The sequence below is a fragment of the Dermacentor silvarum genome, chromosome 10, assembly GCF_013339745.2.
Source record: "Dermacentor silvarum isolate Dsil-2018 chromosome 10, BIME_Dsil_1.4, whole genome shotgun sequence".
NCBI lineage: Eukaryota > Metazoa > Arthropoda > Arachnida > Ixodida > Ixodidae > Dermacentor > Dermacentor silvarum.
The window spans coordinates 119,197,408-119,218,696 of record NC_051163.1 but is presented as its reverse complement, the minus strand read 5'-3'; the positions used below and the strand labels follow the sequence as shown (position 1 = coordinate 119,218,696).

At 48.5% G+C, this 21,289-nt stretch overlaps 1 pseudogene; it reads left to right on the top strand.

The window, feature by feature from the left end:
• The first annotated feature begins 1,985 nt into the window (after positions 1-1,985).
• The window catches only part of LOC125939708 (uncharacterized), a 52,803-nt pseudogene continuing 33,499 nt past the window's right edge, over positions 1,986-21,289 (top strand).

Sequence of the window (21,289 nt, the reverse complement as noted above, 5' to 3'; positions counted from 1 at the left end):
GTTTGCACAGTATATCTACCATTTTTGAAATATCGATACCATTGGTTATTACGTTGAATTATTCGCTGCATGATGTACCCCACCCCTTATGTAGCACCCCTGATAAAAGGGCCTTTAAGGAAATAAACTGAACTGAACTGATAATTCCCGACATTGTTGGTCGTACTGACGTCAGCAGAAGCCGAGCCACAGGTAGTTATGTATATGGCGAACACAAGACGTGCCCCCGCTTCAGTCACGAGCAGCAATGCCGGGAATACCCATCTCGGAAAGGATGCAGATTGTGACTCGGTCTGCAGCAGGATTACCGCAGCAACAAATTGCCGAAATGACCGGACGCCCCCGCTCGTCGGGGAACAGGATCGTCAAGGCTTTCAGCACGGAATCTCGCATAAGAAATCTTCCCCGAGGACACCGACCGAAGGTGACGACCGACTCTGATGACGAACGAATAGTTGAAGCAGCGAGAAGAAACCCGACGATGACGGCGAAAGAAATACGCAACGACCTGGGGCTCGCAACCAGCACGCTTGCAAATGGTACGCGAGCGCCTTCGCAGCCGTGTGGCGGCGATGAAGCCTTTCATCTCGCCAGAACACAGGAACAACAGGCTGCTTTTTGCACAGGAGCATCGGACCGGGGAAGAGTGGCAGAACGTAATTTTCACGGACCAGTGCACGGTCACATGAAAATGGGACCAGCAGCAGCGAACGTGGCGGACACAAGGCACGAGATAGGTGGACTGCTTCACTATGTGGGAGGGGGTTACACAGCCTCTCTATAACATCGACCAACTTTTAGCTTTCTTTACATTCCCGTAGCGCATGAGAGATGGGCAGCTAGGTATGCGTTTTCAACAAAAACTACATTTTACATACCGTGTACTCCGCTACCGCGAGGAGATAGCGCACGCCGAAAAACGTTTCACCAGCGCCTTGTTTCGTGGGTTGGATACAAGCAGCTCGTCGAAATAGTCACCAAAAGCAGTGCATTCTGCCACTATTCAAGAGCAGGGACCGCTATCGTTGCAGTTATCGATCGCAGTGACAAATCGCGGTCAAGTAAAATAATGTCTGTGTTTTCTGCATTCTTCGCCAGGTTCGACGCGCCAAATCTGCATCGTGTTTCAAGCAGCGGCCGATGTAGCGTGAACGTGTGGGTGTTCATCTCCAAAGACGGCTTGGGCCCGCTTGTACGCCTGGACGTCCGCTTTACTGCCGCATCATACATAGACTTGCTGGACACAGTCCTTATACTGTACGCCCTGGATGGCCCATTTAAGGACGGCTTGTACTGCTTCCAACACGTCCGGAGCCCAATTCACACCGCAGCATCCCTAACTCGCCTGCTGGAAGACAGGGGTCTGTTGGTGTTGGATGGGCTCCCGCAAAGTGCGGACATGAATATTATCGAGAATGTATGGGCTGAAATCAAGAAGGCCCTTTCTCGTCGGCCCCTCCACAGGAGTTCTTCGGGCAACCTGTGGGCGACCGTTGAAGAAGAATGGTAGAAGCTGGTGCGTTCTTCCTTGCCCGATAGCCTCTATGAAAGTTTGCCGCGCAGAATGGCTGCAGTATTGGCGGCTAGGGGCAAACCAACAAAATACTAGGACATCGACAAAATACTAAGACGAGGACAGGCCTGCGACTGCTGCTTTCTTTTTTCTATTTTTTTTCGTGACATTACGTACGAAATAAACTTCCCGTTCTTTTGAGCGCGTATTTCTATTTGCGCCCACGCACAGTGCTCGACCGCTGGCGCCACGCTGCGCCGCTCGCGCGTACCGCGTTTCTAGGTGGTTTCTTTCGCTAAGGGCGCTCGAACGCAATCGTATGGTTCGCATGAATGCAAGCCTTGGAAGCGTGGCTGAATGGCTAAATGATCTGTGCTATTTAGGTGTACCTGTCTCACAGTATAAAAATAGCAACAGTCATTGGTCGGGAGAAGTAGGGAAAATACAAAGTAAAGTGAATTCATGGCGAGGACGGAATTTGTCAATGTTCAGTCGTGCTGAAGTGTGCAACGTGTTTTTAGTTTCCCGTCTCATGTATGTGCTGCAAGTACTGCACTGCTCAAGACTTCGTATTCAGGCACTGCATCGCGTATTTGCAACATTTATTTGGAGCTCGAGTTGCGACTCGATGCGGCGCGATAATCTGTTCGTCCCTCTTGAACGAGGTGGTTTAGGATTAGTCCATCTCTTCGTCAGGCAAATTGTTTCTCGTATGTTTTTCTTTCGAGACAGTGATCATCCCTTTTTGCGTGAAATGTTACAGCTCCGATTAGCTCATTATCTTTTTGATATAGTAGTGTCATCAGATGCCAAAGATGTCACACAGGCTCCTTGGGGCTTTCTCAAGGAGGTTGTGGATTCATTCCTTTTCTTGAAAGTTAGATTCAGCCTGGAGTACATTTTCACTGCGAGTTGAAAAGAAATTTCTGCTGCACTGGTGTATTCGATTTTCCCAGATCCTTTGTATCGTGCACCTTATTTAAATCAGCCTTATCAGGATGTACTTAGGCGGGTCCGTAAAATGTGTATACCTCCTGGAGCTAAAACATTTTTCTTTAAATTGCATACGGAAACACTTCCTGTTAAAACCTGGTTGAACGCGAGGGTCTGCTTCCTGCCATGGTCCACGAACTGTCGACTGTGTCCACGTGCTGAAACTATAGATCACTGTTTTATAGATTGTACAGATGCTATATTTTTCTGGGACATTCTCCAACGGACGCTTAAAAAGGACATTGACATCACTCCATACGCAATTAGATTCCTACCGTTTAAGATTAGTGGCGGTCCTCCCTATGACATGTTCGTAGTACTGGGTTTGTATAGCCTATGGAGAGCTAGAATGTGTGATCGCCATGCCGAAAGCCCGCGATCTACACGATCATTCTTTCAAGAAAGTGCAGCTTATATCAGAAGTGTGTACACCGTACAGGAACCTCCGCCTGGCTGGATGCACTTGTTGGACGCATGTGTGTGTTTGCCCGAGTTTTAAGTGTGTAGATATGTCCGCACTGTAATATACCTTCCACTTTATTTTCCATGCATTAAAGAAAAAAGAAAGTGGCTGAATGGCTGAGTGGTTACGGCTCTCGCTTGGTGATCATCTGTACGTGGGTTCGAATCTCACCGTGGCTAATTTTTTTTTCTTAATATCGCAGCTTTTCTTTTTTTTTCCTCTCCGTTTGCCAGCGCGGTCGGTTGAACCCCGGTGCCACGGCGGAAGCCGTGGTGCCGGGCGCCGACGCGATGCGGCGGTCGTCGGGGTGCTGCTACGCTGCACTCCGCAACACCCCAAATAAAAAAAAATACTGCTCCAGTCAGGTAGACTGCTCCCTCCCTGATAGTGAGATTATATTTGGGTCATCAAAACAGTGATGCGTTTATTTAGAAATACCACCGATCCCCAACAGCAGGCTAGTCACCACCAGCCCAGCGTGTTCTCCGTCAACGCTTCCTCCGTTCCAACGGCGGCGGCTAGAAACATGGTACGCGCGAGCGGCGCAGCGTGGCGCCAGCGGTCGACCGCTGTGCGTGGGCGCAAATAGAAATACGCCTTTTGAGCAGATGTTATTATGTCTACGAACGCACGTAAGGCGCAATCTCGTAGTTGAATGCTGTGTCCTACTTGCACAGCATGCGTGCCGCATCGCCAAAGCGCGTGTAACGAGAGCGTCGTGTGCTCGCGCAGGCGCGCAAACAGACGCCGCCGCAATAGGGGTGGTGCGCACCGTCGAGCCATTTCGGTCGGTATGCGCAGGCGTTCAAGCCTTGCAGCGCCACGCTGGCAGTGTGGTGAACTACAGGCCGGCTCGTTGGCGACCGGAAGGAACATCTCCGTAGATGTTCTCCCCCTCGCGCTATACCAGAATGCAACACCTTGGTTCCATGAGCACCCACGGGCGGCGCTGCATGCACCAGCGGCCAATTAGTGGTACATGGCAATTAGTGGTACATGGCAAGGTAAAAAGACGTGGCTGGGAGTAGCTTACCTGTGGACAGGTAGTGATAGCAGGGAAAAAAATAAGGAATTGGTCGATTGCATTAGAAGCGATATTAATGAGTTCAGTAACTCGGGCCAGGTGATATTAGTGGGAGATATGAACGCGCACATGGACGATTTAGACGGATATACTGATTACAACGGCTCTCTAGTGCTGGATTTGTGTGATGAACAGAACCTTATAGTAGTTAACAGGGAGAATAAGTGTCATGGACAGGTAACGTGGCAATGCGGAAACAGGCAGTCATGTATCGACTACGCCTTAGTCTCAGAAATGGTCTACGAACAACTGGACCAAATGATAATAGACGAAAATGGAAAAAATAGCCTGGGAAGCGATCATAGACGTTTAGCATTAAAGTTTGGGAGAGATACCAGCGCAGAACATGAACCAATAGCCTCAGAGTTTTTAAAAATGAATGACGAGCAAATAACAGAGATCGCAAACAACATAGAGAAGAAAATTGAGGCTTTTCCTACAGCAGTCTGGGAATATAAGGAACTGGTGGAGGTTATGCAGCATGAAATAAGGCGGACACGGCAATACAATTGTTGGATTGGAAAGAGGAAACCACGTAAGTGGTGGAACAAGGAAATTAAACAAGCTATAGAAGAGCGTAAAGAGGCATCTAGGGTTCATCGAGAAGCCAAAAAGTTGGGATTACAAGAAGAAGAGGTGCTCCTTAGATGGAATACGTACCGAGAAAAGAAAAGGGTTGCGAGTGAGCTCGTGCAAGAGAAAATTAAATGCGCAAGTGAACGTTGGGTGCATAACATTCACAAAAGAGACAAAGGCGCCCCAAAAAGATTCTGGAACCATATAAAAGCACTCGGAGCTCCAACTAGAAACTCGCAAACGGCTATAAGGGATGAAGACGGTAACATCTATGAAGGCGATGATGCGCTGCGGTACATCACAGACGTTATCAGGCATAACTTCGGTACGAGAAAAAGCGTAGTTCAGACAACAGATCCAGCAACAACAGAGAGGCCTGAGAGATCAAAATTCAGCATAGAAAGATTTTATTGGAAAAAGGCAGCAGAAAATGTCCCTAACAACACGGCAGCAGGACCCGATGAAATCCCAATACAGCTAATCAAAAACCTCGGTCCAAAAAGCAAGGCACTGCTGACTAATGCCATAGAGCAAGTGATTAGAACAAAGAATATTCCCGTTGGATGGCGTGAAAGCAAGATGAATCTTATCTACAAAGGCAAAGGAGATAAGGATAAGACGAGCTCGTACAGGCCAGTTACAGTAACGTCGGTGATATATAGAATGGCAATGCAAGCCATAAAATTAGAACTGTCGAAGTGGGTGGAGGAAAACGGTGTATTGGGGGAACTACAGAATGGGTTCAGGCCAGGCAGACGCTTAGAAGACAATATGTTTGTACTAACTCAGTGCATAGAGATTTCAGTAGCTCAGAAAAGACCTTTATGGATAGCATTTCTAGATATTAAAGGAGCTTATGACAACGTAGACAGGGAATTGTTGTGGGATATTCTTCAATACGAAGGCATAGATGACGATTTCGTGGAGCTGCTGAGGGAGATATATCGAGACAACCAAGTACAAGTGGCATGGGAAGGCCGAAAAGGAAATGAAATGGTGGGAATTCACCAAGGATTGAAGCAAGGATGCCCTCTGTCACCATTGTTGTTCACGCTTTACGTCAAGGGCATAGAAAGACGACTGGAAAACAGCGAATTAGGTTTTGATTTATCCTACATGCGTAATGGACAAATGGTGCAACAGAAGATCCCTGGACTGATGTACGCAGACGACATTGTGCTACTAGCGGACAATAAAAAAGATTTACAGATACTTGCGAATATCTGTGGGAACGCAGCGACAAATCTAGGCCTTAAGTTTAGCACAGAGAAATCAGGGATTATGATCTTTAATGAGCACACGAGTAACTTCGTGGTGTCAATTCAACAGCAAGTAATACCCATAGTGAAGCAATATAAGTACCTCGGCGTACACATAAACGAAGGAAAGAATTACTCAATCAACCACCAAGATAATCTGAAAATAAAGGGGAAGCGGAATGCAGCATTAATGAAACACAGAGCACTGTGGGGCCACAATAAGTATGAGGTGGTGCGTGGAATCTGGAAAGGAGTTATGGTGCCAGCGCTAACATTCGCAAATGCCATTATATGCTTAAAATCGGATATATTGGCGGGTTTGGAAGTTAACCAAAGATCAGTAGGCCGGTTGGCTTTGGGAGCACACGGTAATACGACAAATGAGGCAGTGCATGGAGACATGGGTTGGGCCTCTTTTGAAGTCAGAGAAGCACAAAGCAAAATTAGTTTTGAAGAAAGGCTCAGGAACATGGATGAAAATAAATGGGCAGCTAAAGTGCACAAGTATCTCTACATGAAAAGCGTGGACACAGAATGGAGGAAGAGGTCAAGGAAGTTGGCAACCAAGTACAGGATAATCGAAACTGTAAATAGACAACCAGGGGTCATCAGAAAGAAAGTGAGAGAAATAGAGACCGTGAATTGGATGCAAAGAATGGAAACGAAAAGGACAATGGAGATTTACAAGAATGAGAAGAAAGAAATTAGAAGGGAAACTCTGTACGATAACACAAAGGGCAGTGCCTTGCTATTTGAGGCTCGAGCCGGTTGCCTAAGGACGAAAACATATCGGAATAAATATTCGGAATTAGATGAGACATGTGTATGCTGCAGTAAAGATCCAGAGACCACTCAGCACATCCTAATGGAATGCGACGGGATCCACCCAGCGAGAACCGTAGGTAACGTGCAACTCCCAGAAGCGCTTGGGTTTAAAGTGGAAGGAAACATAAACAGATCAGCCGTAGAGATCAGCAAGAGACGATTAGAGTACTGGTGGAAAAAAAGTAGGGAAAAGATGGATGCGACCTGATCTCTTAAAATCATAGGCAGCGGTACAAGGTAAATTTTTGAAAAAGAAAAATAATGATAGGTATACAAAAATGCAAGATAAAGAACATGTATAGTATACCTGATTAAATCAAGCAGGCTAGGTGACTATTTGTCGCCGCCCCGTTTCAAAGGGGATGCCAATAAATCATCATCATCATCATCAGCCACGCGCTCCGAGTGTCCTATTTCAATATGTGAGTACTGTACATCAAGGGCTGTTAGTGACAGTAATAACAAGGGATGATTAATACGTAAGTATTTCGGGAAATCAGAACTTATGAATAAAAAAGACATCTCTCTCTTGTTTTGTTTTCTTTCGTATGATATACTCGCAATAGAGCTTTGATGCCTCAAATATAAATAGACTACGTAGCACAATCAATAAAACAATAATCCAGTAAATCAATCAATGAATTAGTCGATCAACGACATTATTTCTGCTTCAGTAAGAAGCTGAGGGCATCCACATAGCTTCTGAGCCCGAAAAAGAACATTCCTGAGTACTGGTACATCAAGGGATGTTAGCGACAGTAATAGCTAGGAAGGATTAATATGGAAATATTTCTGGAAATGAGAACTTATCAATATAAAAATACGTCTCATTTTTGTTTTGTTTTCTTTCATATAATCTACGCTCAACACAGCTGTGATGCCTGAAATATCAACAGATAACGTGGCATAACCAACGAAATAATTCAATCAATCAATCAATCAATTTGTCATTCCAACACTTTATTTCAACTTCAACAAGAAGCTGTGGGCATCCACATAGCTTCTGAGCCCTATGCAAATGACGAGGCTAGTACAAGGAACACAGTCATAGCGGGAATCCTGCGTAAAAATGGGCAAAATGCAAATACCACACACATATACATAAAGATGATATACGAATGTTTGATTGGTCGATTGTGTCGCAGAGTTGGTAGATCACTTGCTAATATCCGAGGCATCAATGTTGTGTTAACAAGCGATTATCTGGAAGGAGACAAAGCAAATACAAGAAGAAAACAAGACATTTTCACTGTTTCTAAATTCCTGTTTTTCTCATTTCACCACGCGTGGCACGTGGCAGATGCTGCGGTACCTGATAGATCCCGCCAACACCAAGACCACACACATGCAAGGCATATACAAAATCATACACGCTTACGGGGGAACGGAACAACAATTCTTACGGGATGCGAACTCCTTTACATATCTCAAACGCCACCGCTAATACATCCGGAATACACGGGAGAAAGCAACGCCACCCTGGATGCGGAATTCTCCGTTGCCGTAACCCAGGCGGCCCTCGTCAAACTCAACACCAAGTCGGCCCCTGCCCCGATCGAATATCCAATAGGGCACTACGCAATCTCGATTACGGATCAATTGAGAAACTCACAAAATACATTAACGAGTGTTGGGCGCACGGCAAGCTACCACAGCAATGGAAAGAAGCAAGGATCATACTGATGCCAAAACCGGGCAAGAAATTACAGCTGGAGAACCTGCGCCCCATCTCCCTCACGTGCTGCGTGGGCAAGTTGATGGAGCACGCGTTTCTCAATAGACTCACGGATTACCTCGAGGACAACGAATTATTTCCGCACACTGATTGGGTTCAGAAGAGATCTCTCCACGCAAGACGCCTTTCTGCAACTAAAACACCAATTCATAGACAGCCCGGGGCACTCGACGAGAGCCATTCTCGGGCTGGACCTGAAGAAAGCCTTCGATAGCGTTCGCCACGATGCCATATTACGACAAATAGACAAGCTAAATCTCGGACTGCGAACGTACAACTACATTCGAGACTTCCTCACGGGAAGAACAGCTCGCATGCGAGTGGGACAACTAGACTCAAATCAAATAAACATCGGGAGCTGGGGCACCCCGCAGGGCTCGGTCATCTGGCCGATGCTCTTCAACCTCGTCCTGCTGGGGTTACCCGACCGATTGTTGCAAATCGAAGGACTGCACCACACGCTATACGCGGATGATATTACGATCTGGACGACAACGCGCAGCGACGGAGCGATCGAGCAACGTTCACAGCAGGTCATCCAGTGCGTGGAAAACTACCTGGTGGGCACGGGATTCACCGGCTCGGCCGAAAAATCCCAACTGCTGCTATATAGACCGGTCAGAAAGGGGCGCCCACCTAAAGGCTACACCCCCGCGGAAAAGGAAGAGACCCAATTAACGGCATCAAGCGGCCTACCCATCCCGATGGTAGACAAGATTCGGGTACTAGGAATGATGATTGAACACAAGGGCGGTAATGGCGAAGCACTTCGCAAGATAACAGCAAAGGCCACCAGCACGATGCAGCTCATCCGACGCATCACCAACAAACACGCGGGCATGCGCGAAGGCGTCATACGACTTAAACAAGCCTTCGTTATTTCTCAAATAACGTACACGGCAGCGTTTCACAACTGGACGGTTGCGGAAAGAAACAAGCTCAACGCCCTCATACGCAAGGCGTACAAATGTGCGTTGGGACTTGCGCCCAGAGTGAGCGCCACCAAGCTCCTAGAACTAGGCTTGCACAACACGCTCGAGGAACTCGTGGAGGCGCAACAAGTGTCCCAACTCGAGCGCCTATCCAAGACCTGCCCGGGCAGGCACGTGCTCGGAAAGCTCGGCATCACATACCACAAGCAGCACGGCATCAAAGTGGAAATTCCAAGAACCATGCGCGAGCAACTATACGTGCCCCCATTGCCTCGCAACATGCACCCCCAACACCACATGGCGGGACGTAAAGCCAGGGCACAACACATGAACTAAAGTTACTCCAACGACAAGGAGGCAATCTTCACCGACGGAGCCTGTTATCGAGACAGGAAGAGTTTCGTGGCGGCAGTTACTAGCCGCCGAGGTAACCCCCTCACGAGCGTCACCGTGAACACAGCATATGCCGAAGCGGCAGAGGAAGCGGCCATAGCACTGGCCCTCACACAAACCAAGGCTACATACGTGATCTGCGATTCGCAAACGGCAATTCGCAATTTTGCAAATGGGCGCATATCGCAAGAGTCGTACCATATACTCAAGTGACATCCCATACACCAGGGAGAGGCCGACGTCGATAACCGAGGGCACTTGCTATGGATCCCGGCACACACTGGACTGAGCACCCCTAACGAAGCTGCTCACCGCGTTTCTCGAGGCCTCACTCACCGAGCATCATCCGAGGAAGAGCCCCCGCGAGGTACTGCAAACGTCTGGGCGTGGGAGGATCGTTTGACCAGGTTCCACGACATCACGACACACTACCAGTTACAGAGACGCGTATACCCATTCCCTCACGCTAGGTGAGACAGGGCGCAAGCAGTACACTACAGGCAATTACAAACTGATACTTACATAAACCCAAGACTCATGCACGCCATGTATTCAGACATGTACCCTACAAACAGATGCGCATCCTGTGCCGAGGTTGCCACACTTAATCATATGTTATGGGAATGTCAGCACATAACAAACAATTCGGGCATTGCCGACACCGTCTCTTCCACCGCCAGCCTCCGCTCGCGTTGGAAGACCGCACAGCTCAGCTCGAACCTGACAGTACAACTCTGGGTCTTCCAGCGAGCCGAGGAAGCCGCTTCGAGATAAGGTCTCGGAACCGCGACTGCGGTGGGTGCCCAGACCCACTAAAAATACGCTGGACGCAAATCTTATCGATTTGATAATAAAGTTTACGTTCTTCTCATTTCCGGTTTTGGTGCACCCGTTCTCTGGAATGTTCTTCTTCGAGGTTTCCGAAACTCCTTGCTAATTCCACTCAGCTGTGGACTCGCTTCGATTCACGTTCACGTGTCCATTATTCTTTGCGGATCGCAGAGGCGCCGATCAGCGGCCGGAACTGTATTCAGTCTACGACGCAGAAACCCTGGTTCTGGAACGTTCCACTGCTCACATTTATTCTTTGGTCTGCAGCCTTGCAACAATAGTAACGGCTGCCACGGTGGTCTACAAGCGCCGGAATATTGCCTCCCTCTGGAGATCTGATATAACGAACACTATCGTAACACAAGTGCTAAGAAATTAGCCTCGTCAGGTCTCTGATATACATCATTGCACTAAATAATGCATACGCGAATGGTGTGGTTCTATATTTCCGTACCTGCTGTTCCGAAGTGTTCACACAATACTGCTTTCTTATTATATACATGTACCACAAAACTTTTTTGCGCTACGAGTTCTCCTAGATGCCCTTTTTCTCGCGTTTTTAAGGTACTCGCCCGAATAAATTTCAATGAGCTGTTGATAGGTGCGGTTAGGCATATACGTGTCCATTAATGCTCTGCCATCTCAGGCCGCAACTGCACTGCGTTTATGATATATAAAGCATGGTTTTATAACGTTCCGGAATCGAAGTTATTTATTTATAATTGCAGTCATACTCTATAGGTTTGCCCTGATAACGTTGCACAAGCAGGTAAAAAAAAAAAAACTGGTATCAAATATGATCTTGAGGCCTACGCTATTTGGTAATCAAACATCTTCCGCAACGAGAATATTTATTGTGTACTAAATACCTGCTAAAAAAGAAGGTAACTTCATTACCAATTTTTATGAAAGCGTAACATCAGATGCGGAAGCGTTCTGTATCAACAACTATTACCGCAATGATGCCAAGAATATTATTACATCCTCTACTGAGTATGCGACACCAATCGCAGCATTCTCGTTCAGAAATTTCGTTGATTCTGAGAACCAAACATTATAAGTGCTTCCAGTTACCGCCTTCGTGAATCCGCGGCAGCGGCTGCGGCGTTGCATTAGCTTCTCTACATTGCCTGTATAAAGCCTTCCGTGCCAGTTTGTGCCGACAATCAATAAACACAAACTCGTGTTTTGACTCTTGATGCAGTCACACATGAGCTTAGCTTAATATAGAATGCGACGAGTTGGATCTGTGGTATTTTTTTATCATGCAAGCATACCTCTCCCTGCCTTTTTGATCGTTTTGTGCCTACAAAGTATTTCTGAAAAAAATGTGCCTCATGAAATGAACGGACCTGTTAAATAATATCGATGGCTTTTGTTGTTGTGAATGTTAACTGAAACAGCGTGGAATGTTTGTCTACTGAAGAGGTCGCTATCATGAAATTCTAGATTAATACACAAAACACTCAACCTAAGACAGTAAGACGAGACGACAACTTTGAACTAAAGCTGTTCCATTACAATTCATCAATTTTATCCCAGTTTATTCAATGCGACCTCTTATGTGGTAATACTACGCATACACGTCTAGAGGAGATTTATTTGCTTCATAAGATGTGTTAAGGCTAATATAAGACTTAGCTAGAGGCCATCAGTCCACACAAAATTTTTTCCGTCACATGTGCCCAACGTGATGAGCAACACGACAGCAAGGTGAAAGCTGGAGCCAACGTCTACACAAGTGGACTTGTCTTTTTCAAGGCTACATAAGCTCTCCTTAGCACAGTCATGATTTACTGTGCTGAGGAGAGCATATGTCGCCGCATTCCGCGTGTTTTCCCTGCGTGTTGCGAAAATGTTTTTGTTATACAATAGAAGACTCCCGTTGCGCTAAAAGCCTGAAATATTGTCACGTAGTACTGATAGTGAAGAGCGCAGCAGTGAAACTGCGAATGACGAAACTAACTTTTTATTGGGCGAAGTTGTGCCCACAAGAACAAGTTACACTCAGAGCACAACGAGAGCGGCGAACACAGTCGGCCATAGTCGGAATTTGATCAGTGGGTTAAGCGCGTTGGCTTTTATGCATCCCTCGTAGAAGGTTACAGTGCAATTGCTGGTGCCCGTGTGCCTTCCAGAAGGTACCAGAGAACATGTGCATACGCAAATTCGGCGAGAACATACACAACAAATTGAATCAACCATAACATTGGAGTAAGTATCAAAGCATGCAGGCGCGTCTTGCGCTGAGCGATGACTAAGTTACCGCGTGAAATACAGTCACCGGTAAAAGGATACATAAATACACTTGTAAATGCACCCCCCTCCCCCCCTATTATAACGCATCGACCCGATGCTACAAACATGAAAGCGAATACGAAAGCGCACGTAGTAAAAAATAAATAAAAAATCAAAGCCCCCTGCTAAAGAAAGATGGTTCAACGCGAAGCTTTCGCCCATGCAAAGTGAGTCAAAATCAATGTCACAGCGAATAACTACGCAACGAACCCAAGAAATGCTGAGCGACCCGCTGCGATGCATATGTGATTTGATTGCTTGTTTAGGATTGTATTTTTTTAACGTTGAAGTCGAATGAAGACAGATTTCGTTAAGTTGCATTGCCTTTATTTTAGGTCATGTAGCCTTTCGTTACACGGACACACACACACACTTTTACTTAATGCATGCCATTGCCGATACACGGGATCGGCCTTACGGGCACGTATGGCAGCCTCTTCTTCAGCCGTGCGCTGCACCCGCGGCCTAGCCATGGTGATGGCCGGGAATGCATTGCATGACACGCGTAATGCAATGCAGATATATACAGTTCGTCTGGGCAGCGTGGCGTTGCAGTTTCCATTGTTCTTATCGGTACAACTACAAATGTAAACTGTAGTGTTCTACGATTGTCTACCCACCGTGGTTGCTCAGTGGCTATGGTGTTGGGCTGCTGAGCACGAGGTCGCGGGATCGAATCCCGGCCACGGCGGCCGCATTTCGATGGGGGCGAAATGCGAAAACACCCGTGTACTTAGATTTAGGTGCACGTTAAAGAACCCCAGGTGGTCCAAATTTCCGGAGTCCCCCACTACGGCGTGCCTCATAATCAGAACTGGTTTTGGCACGTAATTTAATTAAATTTAATTTTACGATTGTCTGAGCAGTTGCGCAGATTGTTCTATTGTGTGCGCAGATGCAGAGATAGTTCCATTGTGTAAGTTAGATTTCCTGCAGTGCGTTTTCGGCGCTAACGGACCAATCAGGGAGACACAGAAAGTTTCGCTTTAAAAGAAAAAAGGCCCCAGAGTTCATTAGTGCTGGTAGAAGGGCTTAAAGCGCAGAACATCGACTGCTTCAGGACATGAGCGGCGCGGCTGTGATTGTGAAATGCCGTCTGGCTCAGAGTCCAGTGCACCAATTCATCGGATGATCTTGTAGTGTCCGGAGTAACGTCGCAATAGTTTCTGACTGAGTCTTCGTCGGCGTATCAGGATCCAAACCCAAACACGGTCGCCGAGCTGGTATTACCTTAAAAAATTAAATTATGGGGTTTTACGAGCCAAAACGACGATCTGATTATGAGGCACGCCGTAGTGGGGGACTCCAGAAATTTTGACCACCTGGGGTTGTTTAACGTGCACCTAAATCTAAGTACACGGGTGTTTTCGCATTTCGCCCCCATCGAAATGCGGCCGCCGTGGCCGGGATTCGATCCCGCGACCTCGTGCTCAGCAGCCTAACACCGTAGCCATTGAGCAACCACGGCGGGTCGGGCTGGTATTCCACGTAGCGTCGTCGAAGGTTGTAGTTCCTGCTGTCGGTTCTGTGCTGGTTCTTGGTGCTCAAATGGGCGAGCTCTCGGGCTTATTCGGCGTGCTGGAGATAGGCGACGACGTCGAGGTTCTCTTCATCGGTGACGTGTGGCAGCATAGCGGCGAGAGTCGTCGTCGGGTTCCTGCCGTAAACCAGCTTTAACGGCGTGATTTGCGTTGTTTCTTCCACTGCGGCGTTATAAGCGAAGGTTACGTACGCCAGGACCGTATCCCACGTGTTGTGTTTGATGTCAACGTACATCGCTACCATGTCGGGGATCGTCTTGCTCAGCCGCCATTCGTCGGCAAGTGGTAGGTAATTGACCTCCTGTGGCTTATCTGGCTGTGTTGCAGAATGGCTTGGGTAAGCTGTGCTGTAAAGGCCGTTCCTCTGTCGGTGATAACGAATTCTGGGGCACCATGTCACTGCAGGATGTTCTCAACGAAGAATTTGGCTACTGCCCTTGCACTACGTTTGGGCGCGGCTTTCGTCTCAGCGTAGCGGGTAAGGTAGTCGGTGGCCCTGACGACCCACTTGTTATCAGATGTTGACATCGGAAAGGGTTTCAACAAATCCATTCCAATCTTCTGAAAAAGTCGGCAAGGATGCTCGATCAGCTGTAATAAACCCACTGGCCTTGTTGGTGGTGTCTTGCATCGCTGGCGGTCATGGCATGTCTTGACGTATAGTGAGCGACATCGGCGGTCAGGCGCGGCCAGTATGCATTCTTGCGAGCGTAAGGGAAAAACCCGAAGTGCCCGGCTTTCTGATCGTCGTGCAGGGCTTGCAAGGCTTCTGGCTGGAGTGCTGCTGGTAGAACGTGAAGGTAGTTTGCGCGGACTAGGGAGAAGTACTTTTTTACGAGGACGTTGTTGGCGCAAGCAAAACGAAGACAGTCCACGCCGAAATACCCTAGGGACAACGTCGCTCGCCTTCTAAGTACTCCACAAGGCGTCGTAACTCTGCGTCTGCTCTTTGATGTTCAGCGAAGTTGTCCGCAGTTATTGTTCCGAGGAAGGTGTTGTCCAGTACGCCTTGCGGTGGCGGGTCATCAGGTGCGCGCGACAGGCAGTCGGCGTCAAAATGCTTCCTCCGGGACTTATATACCACAGTGATGTCGAACTCCTGGAGTCTGAGATTCCATGGGGCTAGGCGACCTGAAGGATCCTTTAAGTTTGCCAGCCAAGGCAAGTCGGGGTGGTCGCTTACCACTTCGAAGTGCCTGCCATATATATAAGGCAGAATTTTTCCGTGGTCGAAATGATCGCAAGGTGCTCTTTATCTGTCGTAGAACAATTCGCTACCTCTTTTGACAGTGACCGGCTAGCGTTATCTATTACACTTTCAACTCCATCCTTTCAATCGGCGTGGCACCAAGGCCTACGCTACTTGGGTCGGTGTGGATTTCCAGCACCGGTGGTGACTGCAGTCATCGCTTCAGTTCCTCAAGTGCGTCATCTTGCCGCGTTTACCATTTAATGTCGACGTCGGCTGTAGTGAGATGAGTTAATGGTTTTGTAATGTTTGAAATGTCTCTTACAAAGCGCCTGTAATAGGCACACATGCGAAGGAATCTGCGCACTGCCTTTTTGTCAACGGGCCGTGGAAACAGCGATGACAGCTGTCTTCGGCGGGTAGAGACGAACTCCAGACTTGCTGATAACGTGGTGTAGGAAGATAAGTTCCTAAGTAAAATTGAACTTTGCTGGTTTAGGGTGACTCCAGATGACTTGATCACCTCTAGTACTGTCTGAAGCCGCCTTAGTTTTCTTCGAAATTTGTGGCTAAGAATAAAACGTCATCGAAGTAGACGAGGCAAGTTTGGCACTTCAGTCCTGCCAAGACTGTGTTCCACACGCGCTGGAACGGTGCAGGCGATAAGTCCGAATGGCATCACCCTGAACTCTGAGAGGTTATCTGGCGTGGTAAACGCGGCCTGCTCTCGATCCATTGAGATCGAGAGAATTCTTGAGATCCATCGAAGAAAAGCACGACGAAAAGTCTGTGGAGGGGCTATACATACTTCGTTATTTTGATCAAGCGGCAATAATCGACGCAGAAGCACAGAGTTCGATCCTTCTTCTTCACTATGACCGCAGGAGACACCCTCGGGCTTTTCGATGGCTGGATTATGTCATCGTGCAGCATTTCGTCGAATTGCTTCACGTTCTGATGTAGACACTACGTAAGGGTTCTGGCGGAGTGGACGAGCTCGTTCTTTAGTTATTATGCGATGCTTCGCAACTGCATGGTGTTTCCCTAATAATCGATGACGTTGAAAAACAGAGCTTGTGTCGTCGGAGAAGAGTCTCGAGCTGTTGTTGCTTACTCATGGGGAGGCTTGGATTTAGGTCGATGACTCACTTATTTGGTAGCTATAGTCGTCGAGGTAAATGTGGCAGAATCCGAAAGCATAAACATATTGTTACGGGGAGAAAATGTATGTATTTACAATATATACAGAGGGTTGTAGCTCTGTGGCCAGGGTGACACCATCTACCGAGCTCCGAGACACTTCAGCCTCTTCTTCCCCAACCAACGTCATTTTGTCCACAGCGGTACAAACTCGTACGTGACGTGAACCCCCCGGCGGCAGAAGCATCGTCTCGATGCTTCTTAGGGTGTCGAATCAGCGTTCGAGTTATAGGGCTTTAGTCGCGAAACGTGCACGATATCAGTTCCTGGGGTGGTAGAAGACTTCGAATTCACAGGTGAGATCTCATATGTGAGGCTGGTGACTTGGCGAAGAACTCGGTATGGCCCGACGTATCGTGGCAGCAGTTTTTCGCAAAGGCCGACGCGACGGGAGGGTACCCAAAGCAGAACAAGGGACCCAGGGCTGAAATGAGCGTCCCGACGATGACTGTCGTAACGGTGCTTCTGGATAGTCTGAGATGCCAGAAGACGGTCACGGGCAATACGACGTGCTGCGGCCGCGCGAACAATGGCGTCGTGAGCATAGAACGTGGTAGTGGTGGCGTCAGAAGGGAGCAGTGAGTCAAGAGGCAGGAGAGGGTGACGGCCATATAGTAGATAGAACGGGGAATAACCAGTAATATCATGACGCGACGAATTGTATGCAAACGTCACGAAAGGTAAGGTGCAGTCCCAATCCCGGTGATCATCACACACGTACATGGAGAGCATGTCCGTAAGTGTACGGTTGAGACGCTCGGTAAGTCCGTTTGTCTGTGGGTGGTAAGCCGTCGTGAACTTGTGGGACGTTGAGCAAGAACGAAGAAGGTCGTCGACAACCTTAGAAAGAAAACAGGGGCCTCTATCGGTGAGTAGCTGACGTGGGGCACCATGATGTAGGACGACTTCAGGGAGGAGAAAATCAGCCACATCAGTTGCGCAGCTTGTAGGGAGGGCCCGCGTTATGGCATAACGCGTGGTATAGTCCGTCGCAACAGCCACCCACTTGTTGCCCGAGGATGAGGTAGGAAATGGGCCAAGGAGGTCCAGGCCGACGCGGAAAAATGGCTCACTGGGGATATCTATAGGCTGAAGGTGGCCAGCGGGAGACAATGGAGGCTTCTTGCGGCGTTGGCAAAGTTCGCAGGCAGCGACGTAGCTTCGAACAGAGCGATATAGCCCAGGCCAGAAAAATCGTCTGCGCACACGGTCATATGTACGGGAGACACCCAAATGACCAGCGGTAGGCGCATCGTGTAACTGCGAGAGAATTGTCGAGCGCAGATGCTGGGGAACGACGAGGAGCAGTTCAGCACCATGAGGATTGATATTGCGTCGATATAAGGTCCCGTCCTGGAGAAAAAACATACGGAGAGAAGCGTCCTGTTGCTCCGAGGTAATGCGTTCGATGATGGATCGCGAATATGGGTCACGACGCTGCTCGTCGGCGATGCGTGAGAAGTCGGAGATTAACAAAACGCAGGTATCTGTATCGGTTTCGGTGCCATCCGGTGGGTCGACAGGGTAGCGGGAGAGGCAGTCGGCGTCCTTATGTAACCGCCCAGATTTGTACGAGACAGAAAACGTGTACTCTGGCAGGCGTAAAGCCCAGCGGCCAAGACGGCCTGTCGGGTCTCTGAGTGAGGATAGCCAACATAAGGCATGATGATCTGTCACGACGGTGAAATGTCGACCGAACAGGTAAGGGCGGAACTTAGCAATGGATCAAACAAGGGCCAAGCATTCACGTTCTGTTATCGAGTAGTTTCGCTCTGGTGCAGATAGAAGACGGCTAGCATACGCGATCACGCGATCGGTGTCCCGCTGTCGTTGGGACAAGATAGCGCCAATGCCATGGCCGCTTGCATCAGTGCGAACTTCTGTGTAGGCATGCGGATCAAAATGACCCAACACGGGTGGATTGGTAAGGCGACTGATAAGCGTTGAAAATGCTTCAGCCTGGTCGGGTCCCCAACGAAAAGTGGTGTCCTTTTTCAGAAGGTCTGTGAGAGGACGAGCGATTTCGGCAAAGTTCTGGATAAATCGCCGAAAATAGGAACATAGCCCTAGAAAACTGCGGACATCGGTAGGAGAACGCGGAAGGGGAAACTCCCCAACGGCACGAACTTTGTCAGGATCAGGTTGGACGCCAGAAGCGTCAACCAAGTGACCAAGTATTCGTATTTGGCGGCGGCCGAAATGGCATTTTGCAGAATTGAGTTGTAGGCCGGCACGTCTAAAAACATCAAGGATAGCTGAGAGTCGGTGAAGGTGGCTCTCAAACGTCGGTGAAAAAACTATGACGTCATCAGTGTAGCAGAGGCATGTGGTCCATTTGAATCTGCGCAGAAGAGAGTCCATCATGCGCTCGAAGGTAGCAGGGGCATTACACAGTCCGAAAGGCATCACTTTAAATTGGTAGAGACCATCTGGGGTGACGAAGGCGGTCTTTTCGCGATCTCGTTCATCCATTGCGATTTGCCAGTAGCCGGAGCGCAAATCAATCGATGAAAAATAACTGGCACCGTGTAAGCAGTCCAGCGCATCATCAATACGCGGAAGCGGATACACGTCCTTTTTCGTAATCTTATTCAGGTGACGGTAATTCATACAAAACCTCCAGCTATTGTCCTTCTTTTTAACCAAAACGACAGGTGACGCCCACGGACTGCAGGAAGGCTCGATAATATCTTTGGAGAGCATTTTGTCCACCTCCGTTTGGATCACCTGGCGTTCAGCTGCTGACACACGGTAGGGCCTCTGTGTATAGGAGGAGCGTCACCAGTGAGGATGGGATGGGTGACGACACGGGTGCGACCTAGCGGGCGATTTCCAAAATCAAAGATGTCTTCATAGGACATCAGAATACGGCGAAGGGCGTCGGCGTAAGCAGGCCGTAGGTCAGTAGCTATCATGGGCGTAAACTTGTCGTTGCTTGAAGTAGGACGGTCGGAAGCTGCAGCAGTGTCGAATCGTGGTTCGGGCGTAAGAGCAGCTACTCCACACTCTTCCAAAGGGGACAGCAAAGCGAGAGATACACCCTCAGGAAGCACTTGCAGACACGAACCAAAGTTCAGAAGGGGAAGCCACGATCGATTGTTAACAAGAGTGACAATGGAGCTGGGTAGTGCGATTTGGCGTGCCAGGAGAACGTCGCAAAGCGGGGACACCACGTAAGAACCATCTCGAAGTGGAGGAGAAGGCGACATGAGGACGTAGGTCGCAGCATCAGGTTGCAGGCGAACAAATTCAGCAGAACGAAGTCGGGACTTGTGGTCTTCGGTCGGGTCGGAAAAGTAATGGGGCAGTTCAAGGCGAAGGGTGCCGGTCGCACAGTCAATAAGTGCTGAATGAGCAGTCAGGAAGTCGATTCCAAGAATCACTTCGTGGGGACACTCAGCCAGTATAGTGAACAGGACTAACACAGGACGACCGGCAATGGTAACACGGGCGGCGCACATTCCCATTACGGCTGTTGTACTGCCATTAGCCACTCGGACGGCAGGCGACTCGGCAGGTGTCAGTGGGTGCGTAGCCAGGGGGGGGGGGAGGCTGATGGGGCTTCAGCCCCCCCCCCCCCCCCCCGAAATTTTTTCGTGCTGTCATGCACCGCCGACCAAAACAACCAACGGCGCCGGAAATTATTGTGGATTTTGTCTACAATGTCTTTTTGACACTCGAAAGGACATTTCGGCGCGAAAATTGCGAACTCGGGCTGGATTTCGTGCAAACGACCATGCAACTAGAGTCACAGAACGTAAGGAGCCCCAGCCGAGCACAAAGTTTCAAGGGATTTTCGATAGCGAGCGGGCGCGTCGCGGCATCTCGCAGCGGCACCGGAATCTACGGAGCGCATGGATTTCAATTCCGAAACTTCATGAGTATAAAGTTCTCATACACTTTTGACGCGAAAGTGCACTGACATTTCCAAAGGCGTGCTTCTGATTTTTAATTCTGGAACTTTCTGGGTTTAATGTTTTTATAAACTTGGGCCAACATGCACGCACTCGAACGCGCGTGTCTAAGCCGTTCCAGAAATGGAAGCACGTGCTCGCAATCTTCCACGCAGAGGAAAATATTAAATATCACCGCGACTGTCAGCTGGCATCTGATAATTTTCTCCAAACATTTTCAGAAAGCGCGTCCAATGTGATCGATAAGCTGGACCAGGGCGGGCAAAGTAAAATAAGAGAAAACAGAAGAAACTCAACGGCCTATTTAATTTGAGACAGTTCTTTTTTGCGGGCGGCAAGGTCTTGCTCTCTGCGGCGATAGGGACACTGGTCCTATGGATTTAAGTAAAGCCCCCGCTGAAATTACTGGTATTTCCAGAACGCTTCTTCGCATGCAAGCTGATTGTGGAGATACACATCTGAAGACCCATTTGGAAAGTTGCCCCAGTAATGCCTCGTATTTAAACCAGATGTACCAATCCAAATTATAGAAATTTGTGGTGA